Below are 8,664 nucleotides of genomic sequence, written 5' to 3'. Positions count from 1 at the left end.
CAAAAGTAAAAGGAGACTGAAAACTCATGACATCACGAGGTGGAACAGAGCGTCTGGAGTTTTGGAGATGTAACAGACTCATAACAAACACAACTCCAGCTCTGAGTGTGTCCAGGAACAACAGAACAACAGAACAACAGAACAACAGAACAACAGAACAACAGAACAACAGAACAACAGAACAACAGAACAACAGAACAACAGAACACGACTTAAATCTCACAGGAGTCACTTTAGTTTCATTCATCTTGGAGTTTTAATGACAGATTCTGTTGAGTTTGTTTTTATCTGAATTTAGACGCACAGACTCTGGACAATGTGTGTGTGTTTTGTGTGTTTTGTGTGTTGTGTTGTGTGTGTGTGTGTGTTGTGTGTTGTGTTGTCTGTGTGTGTGTGTTGTGTGGTCTGTGTGTTGTGTGTTGTCAGATTTTCGGGGTCGTAGGACGTGAGAGTAAAAATCCCGGTGTTGTTTTGTGTTTGTGGCGTTTGGATTCTGGGTGGAGACGAGAAAACACGACTCAGCACATCCTCCATCCAACACCAGCACAGGGACAGAGTTTCACAATAAAAGACAGGGACAGAGTTTCACAATAAAAGACAGGGACAGAATTTCACAATGAAACACTGGGACAGAGTTTCACAATAAAAGACAGGGACAGAGTTTCACAATAAAACACTGGGACAGAGTTTCACAATAAAAGCCAGGGACAGAGTTTCACAATAAAACACTGGGACGTCTCTGGTTTGTGGAGGTTGGTGAGAATAAAACGAGTGAAACATGATGAAGTAAAACTGTTTCACTTGGCTCCAGTCTGAGTCAGTTTAGTCACATTTTCTTTGTGTTTTGTCAGTTTGTCTCTTTCCTGTCGACAGTTGAGACGTAACGATATCCAAATCTCTTGGTTCGATATTTTCACGATATTTTGAAGAGGCTGATATAACTGTAAAATGGGAAACTTTTTTACTTTTAAAACACCTTGACAAGACTTTGGTGTGAATTATTTCTGTCATAATCCCAAGATTTCAAGTCAAATCATGTTTCTTCCTGTTGTCTGCGCTGAAATGAATCATGGGAAATGTAGTTCTCTATGTTTATAAGACATAAACACACACACACACACAGGGGCACACACACACACACACACACACACACACACACAGGGGGCACATACACACACACACACACACACAGGGGGCACATACACACACACACACACACACAGGGGGTACACACACACACACACAGGGGGTACACACACACACACACGGGGGGCACATACACACACACACAGGGGGTACACACACACACACACACACACACACACACAGGGGGTACACACACACACCCACACACACACACAGGGGGTACACACACACACACAGGGGGTACACACACACACACACAAACAGAGGGCACGCACACACACACACACACAGGGGGCACATACACACACACACAAACAGGGGGCATGTGCACACAGTGTGTTGGGGGCCTCTCTGTCTTGGTCTTCAGGTTGTGTTTTCAGTTTGTGTAAAGATGAGAGTGAAACAGACACACACAGATCTGCCCCGTGCACATCTCCTCCTCACACACACAAAAATACAAAAGTGTAGATGATGATATAATAAGTGTTTTTATTATTAATAATTATTTTAATATTCACATTAAAACTCCTGAATCACACAAACAGACTGTGTCCTAACAATGTTCCTCCTCAAAACTCACCGGACCCTGAGCAGTCGACGTCATCACCTTCATCTCCTGGGTTTGTCACGCTAACTGGAGGCACTGCTCTGTCTGACTCTCTGACAGACTTTAACCTGAACAAAAACAACTGACTGTGTGTATGTGTGTGTGTGTCTCTCTGTGTGTGTATATATATGTGTGTGTATGTGTATATCTGTGTATGTGTGTGTGTTTGTTTGTGTGTCTCTCTGTGTGTGTGTACAGTATGTATGTGTGTGTTTTTGTGCATCTGTGTGTGAGTGTGTGTGTATATATGTGTGTGTGTTTTGTGCGTCAGTGTGTGAGTGTGTGTGTATCTCTTTCTGTATGTGTATGTGTATATGTGCGTGCATGTGTGTGTATCTGTGAGTGCGTATGTGTTTGTGCGTCTGTGTGTGTATAGATGTGTGTGTGTTTTGTGCGTCTGTGTGTGTGTTTTGTGCGTATGTGTGTGTGTGTTTTGTGCGTGCGTGTGAGTGTTTTGTGCATCTGTGTGTGTGTTTTGTGCGTATGTGTGTGTTTTGTGCATCTGTGTGTGTGTTTTGTGCGTATGTGTGTGTGTTTTGTGCGTCTGTGTGTGTGTTTTGTGCATATGTGTGTGTGTTTTGTGTGTCTGTGTGTGTGTTTTGTGCGTCTGCGTGTGAGTGTTTTGTGCGTCTGTGTGTGTGTTTTGTGTGTATCTGTGTGTTTTGTGTGTATGTGTTTTGTGCGTCTGTGTGTGTGTTTTGTGTGTATGTGTATGTGTTTTGTGCGTTTGTGTGTGTGTTTTGTGCGTCTGCGTGTGAGTGTGTATATATATGTGTGTGTGTGTGTGTTTTGTGCATCTGTGTGTGTTTTGTGTGTCTGTGTGTGTTTTGTGCGTCTGCGTGTGAGTGTGTATATATATGTGTGTGTGTGTGTTTTGTGCGTCTCTGTGTGTGTGTGTTTTGTGCGTCTGTGTGTGTATTTTGTGCGTCTGTGTGTGTTTTGTGCGTCTGTGTGTGTTTTGTGCGTCTGTGTGTGTTTTTTGTGTGTGTTTTGTGCATCTGTGTGTGTGTTTTGTGTGTCTGTGTGTGTGTTTTGTGTGTCTGTGTGTGTGTGTTTTGTGCGTCTGTGTGTGTGTTTGTGTGTCTGTGTGTGTGTGTGTGTGTTTTGTGCGTCTGTGTGTGTGTTTTGTGCGTCTGTGTGTGTGTTTTGTGCGTCTGTGTGTGTGTGTGTTTTGTGCGTCTGTGTGTGTGTTTTGTGCGTCTGTGTGTGTGTTTTGTGCGTCTGTGTGTGTGTTTTGTGCGTTCATGGAGCTCGGTCGGTGGAAAGACTCTAAAATAAATGGTGTGTGCGTCAGGCTGTAATTACAGTGAGGAGGGCGGGTTTGAGCGAGTTCAGCTCCAGTGAAGAGGACACTGAGGGGAGTGTGTGTGTGTGTGTGTGTGTGTGTGTGTGTGTGTGTGTGTGTGTGTGTGTGTGTGTGTGTACATGCGTGTGCCAGATCGGCCTTTTTCTCAAAACCACCAAGAAAAAGTTGTGCTTTGTTTAAATCCTGCATATTTCAGTCGAATCAAACCGTCTCTTTCTCAAGACAAAACTCTGCAGAAGAACATTCTGTCGACTGGACAAAAACGCACTTTGTTCCACCGGATGATGTCATAAAGTGGTGCTGTTTTTTTCTCTGACATGCTCCTCTGTGTTTTTAAAGTCTGTGTACCTTCACCTGAGACCTGATAATTTTACTGCACTAAAGGCCTAAACTAAAACACGCCCCACTGACGTCCTGGAGCCGTCACTTCAGTCCAAGCGCCCCCTGCTGTTTGTGTTTGTGTTTGTGTTTGTGTGTGCAAACACCAGGACCAAACTCACCGGGTTTCTACATATGCACGTTTGAAAGTTTTAAAGACTGGCACCAGGTTGATCAGTCGGATTCGGACAAATATTTCGTGTCTCTGAGACTCTTATGTGTCAAAGTTCAAACTCTGCTCTTCGAGTTTCGCTCCAAGTCCAAACTGTGTGATTTTTATTTGTGAAATGTGGAACAAAACTTCACATCCAGGATTTTTAAAGCATCAAAGTTTGGAGATAAAGTGTTGGGGAAGTGGAGTCAGTGAGGAGAATCTGCAGCTTCAGCTTCAGGGTCAGGTTCAGGTTCAGCTTCAGGTTCAGGTTCAGGTTCAGGTTCAGGTTCAGGTTCAGGTTCAGGTTCAGGTTCAGGTTCAGGTTCAGGTTCAGGTTCAGGTGGACTCATCATTATTTTCACTGTTTCCTGAGTTTTAGTATTTTTCATCTCTGTGTTCATAAGAGGAACAAACTAAATCCTCCGTGTGACATCAGGCCGATGAAGATAATGTTGGTTCGGTCGGACACAAAAATGTTAAAGTGTCCATCTCATGTAAAATCAACTTTTCAGATCTTTCTACCTTCTAAGAGTGATGTGTGGGCCTTGGATTTGTTGCTGAAGTGGTTTTTAGATTGATTTGGCATTGTTTTAACAAATTGCAGTGTATTTGTGCCTCCCTCCCACATGACGATGAACTAAAGCTGCTACAACGATGACGCGACGGATTCACCTATGTTTGACGAAGCAGAAAACGCTTCACACCCTCCTCCTTCAGTGAACACAATATAATAAGTTTATCTACTAGTGTTTATTAAAACTTTACCAATCAATAATGTTCAGATGATGTCGACGCGGTGCTTGAGCTTCGTGCTCCTCAAAGTCCTCGTCTACGGAAGCCGAGAGGGGTCACGACAAACGCAAAGGCTGCAACAAATACAAATGCGACAACACAACAAAAAGCCACAACAAACCAAAAAAAGCCACAACGGAAATGAACGCGGGACTCTATTTTCCGACAGACCGATCAAGCGGCAAGTGAAGAAGAAGAACTACAACGTGAAAAGTAAAGGAACGGAGAAGTTGGAGACGTAAGTAAAAGTAATTTATTGTTTTATCATTATTCGTTTCACGTTGTAGTTCTTCTTCTTCACTTGCCGCTTGATCGGTCCGTTGGAAAATAGTCCCGCGACGTGGCTTTTTAATGTGTTGTGGCTTTTTAATGTGTTGCTGCATTTGTGTTTGTGTTGTGGCGTTTGAATTTGTTGCGGCGTTTGCATTAAAATAGAGTCCCACGGTCACTTACGTTGTGGCTTGTTTTGGTTTGTTGTGGCTGTCAGAATAATTCTATTATCCCATATTTGCTAAATGCTTGTGTGATATTCTAGGCCTATGAGTTAAACCATTTATGTACTACAATTCCTTGATTTATAATGTACCAATCACTTGTATGAATATGAATAACCTCTTTGTGTTTGACAACTGTGTGCAGTGACCTATCGCTCTTGTGAACCTCGAGATGATTCCTCACATGAAGCCAACTCCTGACCGTTGGTCTGATGCCCACTCTCTGCCCGTTCTCCTCATGAGTAAAACTGAATTAATCTCTTGTCTTTCTTCTTGTTTTAAAATGTCTAGATAAACCTAACAGTGGCTTTTTGTTGTGTTGTCGCATTTGTATTTGTTGCGGCGTTTGCGTTTGTTGTGACCCTCTCAGCTTCCATACTCGTCCGATTCCGGGTCCAACACATGCGGCTGAACGCGCTGTATCTCCATGATGAATAAAAGTTTATTCCTGCCGCTGTCAGGGTCACGCCTGTCTCCCCTCCCTCCCTGAGACAGTGGAGGAAGGGCGGCTCACTCGTCGCCTACGTCACGTGTGGAGGGCGGAGCCTGTGCTTTCTCAGGACGGGCGGGGGGATGAACAATAGTCGGACTTTTATAGTTCCTGGTCTGTGACGTCTCCAAGAAATCAGTAAGATTTCAGAACTATTGTGTCATGGATGTTCCAAAACCCAAACTGTGCTTGAACATGTGCAGAAAATACAATGTGAAAGGAATTATTTTACATCAGATCAGGTTTGAATCAGATTGGATCACTGTTCTGTCAGACACTGGGCCTGATCCACACTTTAGTCTTCACCTCTAAAGCTCTAAACGCTCTGCTCCACACTGTGATGTCATGATGTGGTAGTTTTCAAGTGAACCTTGGTGATTCTCGTGTTTTCCAGGAGCCTAAATGTGCAGGGTTTGTGTGTTAAATGAATGAATCAAAACAACACAAACACAAACACGGTCACGGGTCTGTTGTTTGTTTGTGATGGAGAAACTCGATCAGAACGGAGAGAAACTGGACACTTGGACACTTTAAGCCTGAGATGTCTCCACAGAAGAGTCTTTTTTCGCTGGGAGTTTGTGGTGAGGGCAGATCTGGGCCAGAGGAGTTCCACGGCTGGTTTTCTCTGGTCGCAGGAGGAATGTTCTCCGTGTGGAACCTCAGGATAATAACAGGGTTTAAAAAGACACTGGCTCTCTCCATTCGCTTCCATTTCTCCCACTGGAGACGGATCCTGACCTCAGACTCAGTCACTGCTCTGACCTTCTGACCAAACCCTCACAAACTTCTACTCACATCTCAACTTTAAAACTTGATCCAATTATCAAAAACTTGGAAATCATTTTGTCATTTTTATGAAAGTATAAACTGCATGTGTCGACAGATTTTAGTCCAAACTGTGGAATAAACAAACGCACGAGTAAGAATACAGTTTAAAACACTGTATATGAATGAGAACAATGGAAACTGTGGCTCAGTTTAAAGCTCCTCTGTCACAGTCCTGAGAGGTTAAAGTCACAAGAGTCAGTTTGGACTCACTATACTCAAGAATTTAACTCAGTTCTGCACAATATTAATTGTATTTCTTTATAAAATTCAGTAAATCTCATTGTTGTGACGCTGCTCAGACTCAGAAGAGTTTATGTTCTGACTCATGAAAAAGTAAAGCAGCTGAACAAAAAATATCATTTAAAAAAACACGTCTAAAATAAAATTAACGCAGCTTTAGTCCAGGCAGGAGGTCCAATGATAAAACATGTTTAATTTTATAATTCTGAATCATCTTAAAGAGGCCGGTCAGAGTCGACCAGAGGACAGAATGTGTGTCTGGAGCTGCTCGAGGCTCAGGTCTGATGTGACCGTCACAGACGACGTCTCAGAAGATCTAAAAGACGAGCAGCGTCTAAACTCAGAGTTTCTGCTGCTTCCCTCTGATCAGAGACTTTTAGTTCCAAGATCTAGAACAAAAGTTTTAAAAGGAGCTTTGTTCCAGCTGCTCTTGGACTTATGAATAAATTGTGATCTATTTATTTATCGATTTTAGTACCATGTCTGTGAAAATTGGTGTTTTTATATGTGTAATACTTATTGTGATTTTTAGTCAAGTGGAATGAATGAATTGAATTATTTATCAAACAAAACCGTTCTGCACTGGAGCTCTGGAACACTTTATTTGTAACTGTGTTTTCATTTGGGTTTATCAATGATGATGTGGATGAATAAAACGTGAAATGTGGGACCAGCCTCAAATCTGCAAAACAAATTCATCTACGAGTACGAATAAAACGACCGAACCAAACCTGCGTTCTAATGTTCCCAGTCAAAAACAGAGCTGGAGTTGTGTTTGTTTGAGTAAATCTTTATTCTGAGTCTGTTACGTCTCCAAAGCTCCATCTCTCTGTTCCACCTGGTGATGTCATGAAGTTCTCAGCTCCTTTTCCCTTTAGCTCAGTCGAGATCAGCGACTCCAGCTCTGAAATGATCCAGGTGATTCTAGTGAAGGTGTGTGGAGTTTAAAAACACAGTGGAGCACTTCCTGTATCACCACATGATGACATCACAAGGTGGAACAGAGTGACTTCAGTTTGAGAGAAGAACTCGTTTGTGTGTTAAACATGTGAATGAAACAAAACACAACTCCAGTTTGTCTCTGTGTGTGTCGAGGAGAAACATCAGAACAGATCAGATTTTAGTGAAGTTAAATATTGAACCATTTTGAGAAAAGAGAATAAGAAGAATCGTCCTGCTGCATTCCAGAGGTCTGTGTCGTGGTGCCAACCCTGAGGGAGCAGAGGTCCTCAGAAGTCCTCCAAGGTCCTCAGAAGTCCTGAATCTGTCCACACGCGGCTCCTCCTCGACTCGGCTCACGGGCGACAGCTCCAGAACACAGCAAAAACACACTCTACTTTTTTGAATAAAAGAGCACCTTTTATTCCTCACCTTTTATTGCATTTTTCATATTTTTTTTAATTCTGTAAACAGCTTTGCAGAATTAAAACAATAAAATATTATATAGTTATTTTAAAAAGAGGACCAAAAGTATGTATAGGATTCTGCAAAATTGCCTATATTTCTTTTTTTTTTTTTTTCAATCACAACCAATTATCTGTCAAAATATGAATCTGAGAAACACGGCTGCAGTGACGTCACGCCAGGGAGAATCTACATATGTCTCTATGGCAGAATCTTCAGCGGTTGCCATGGAGACTCAGCGCGCACATTAGAGCGAACGCTGTGAAAAACAAAACTCAGGTTAAAGTCTAACTGGAGCGACAGGGCTTCAGACAGAGCAGTGCTTCAGTTAGCTTCATATTTTTTTTCTGTTGATGATGCGACACGAGGGTCAAAAGATCGACAGGAAAATGAACTGGTTGCTACGGGAAACGATCCAAAAATACATAATCTGATTTGTTGCTCAGATGTTGATTTTCGATCCATAAAGTTCAGACTGATCAAAAGTTTACGCTGTTGCCATGACGATTAACTATTAAAGACCAAATATACTCAGCCCCAGGAACAGTAAATGAACAGTAAAGGCAGTGAATCTTGCACAGCGCCACCCGCAGGCACCAGCAGCTCACTACACCCTCTGATTTTTTCAACCGTTTCCCCCTAAAAAAGTTTTAAGGAAACCAGTGTATTTGTGCAGAGCTGGCAGAGGCCGGTGCCCCCTCCCCCCCGTCCCCCGCCCCAACCCCGGCCCCCCCTCCCCCCGTCCCCCCGTCCCAACCCCGGCCCCCCCTCCCCACCGCTCCAGCCCCGTCCCAACCCCCCCTCCCCACCGCTCCAGCCCCGTCC

The sequence above is a fragment of the Boleophthalmus pectinirostris genome, unplaced genomic scaffold (genome assembly GCF_026225935.1).
Source record: "Boleophthalmus pectinirostris isolate CB_2022bp ecotype Guang Dong unplaced genomic scaffold, ASM2622593v1 HiC_scaffold_2, whole genome shotgun sequence".
Taxonomy (NCBI): Eukaryota; Metazoa; Chordata; class Actinopteri; order Gobiiformes; family Gobiidae; genus Boleophthalmus; species Boleophthalmus pectinirostris.
Note: the sequence above shows the minus strand (reverse complement) of the source record.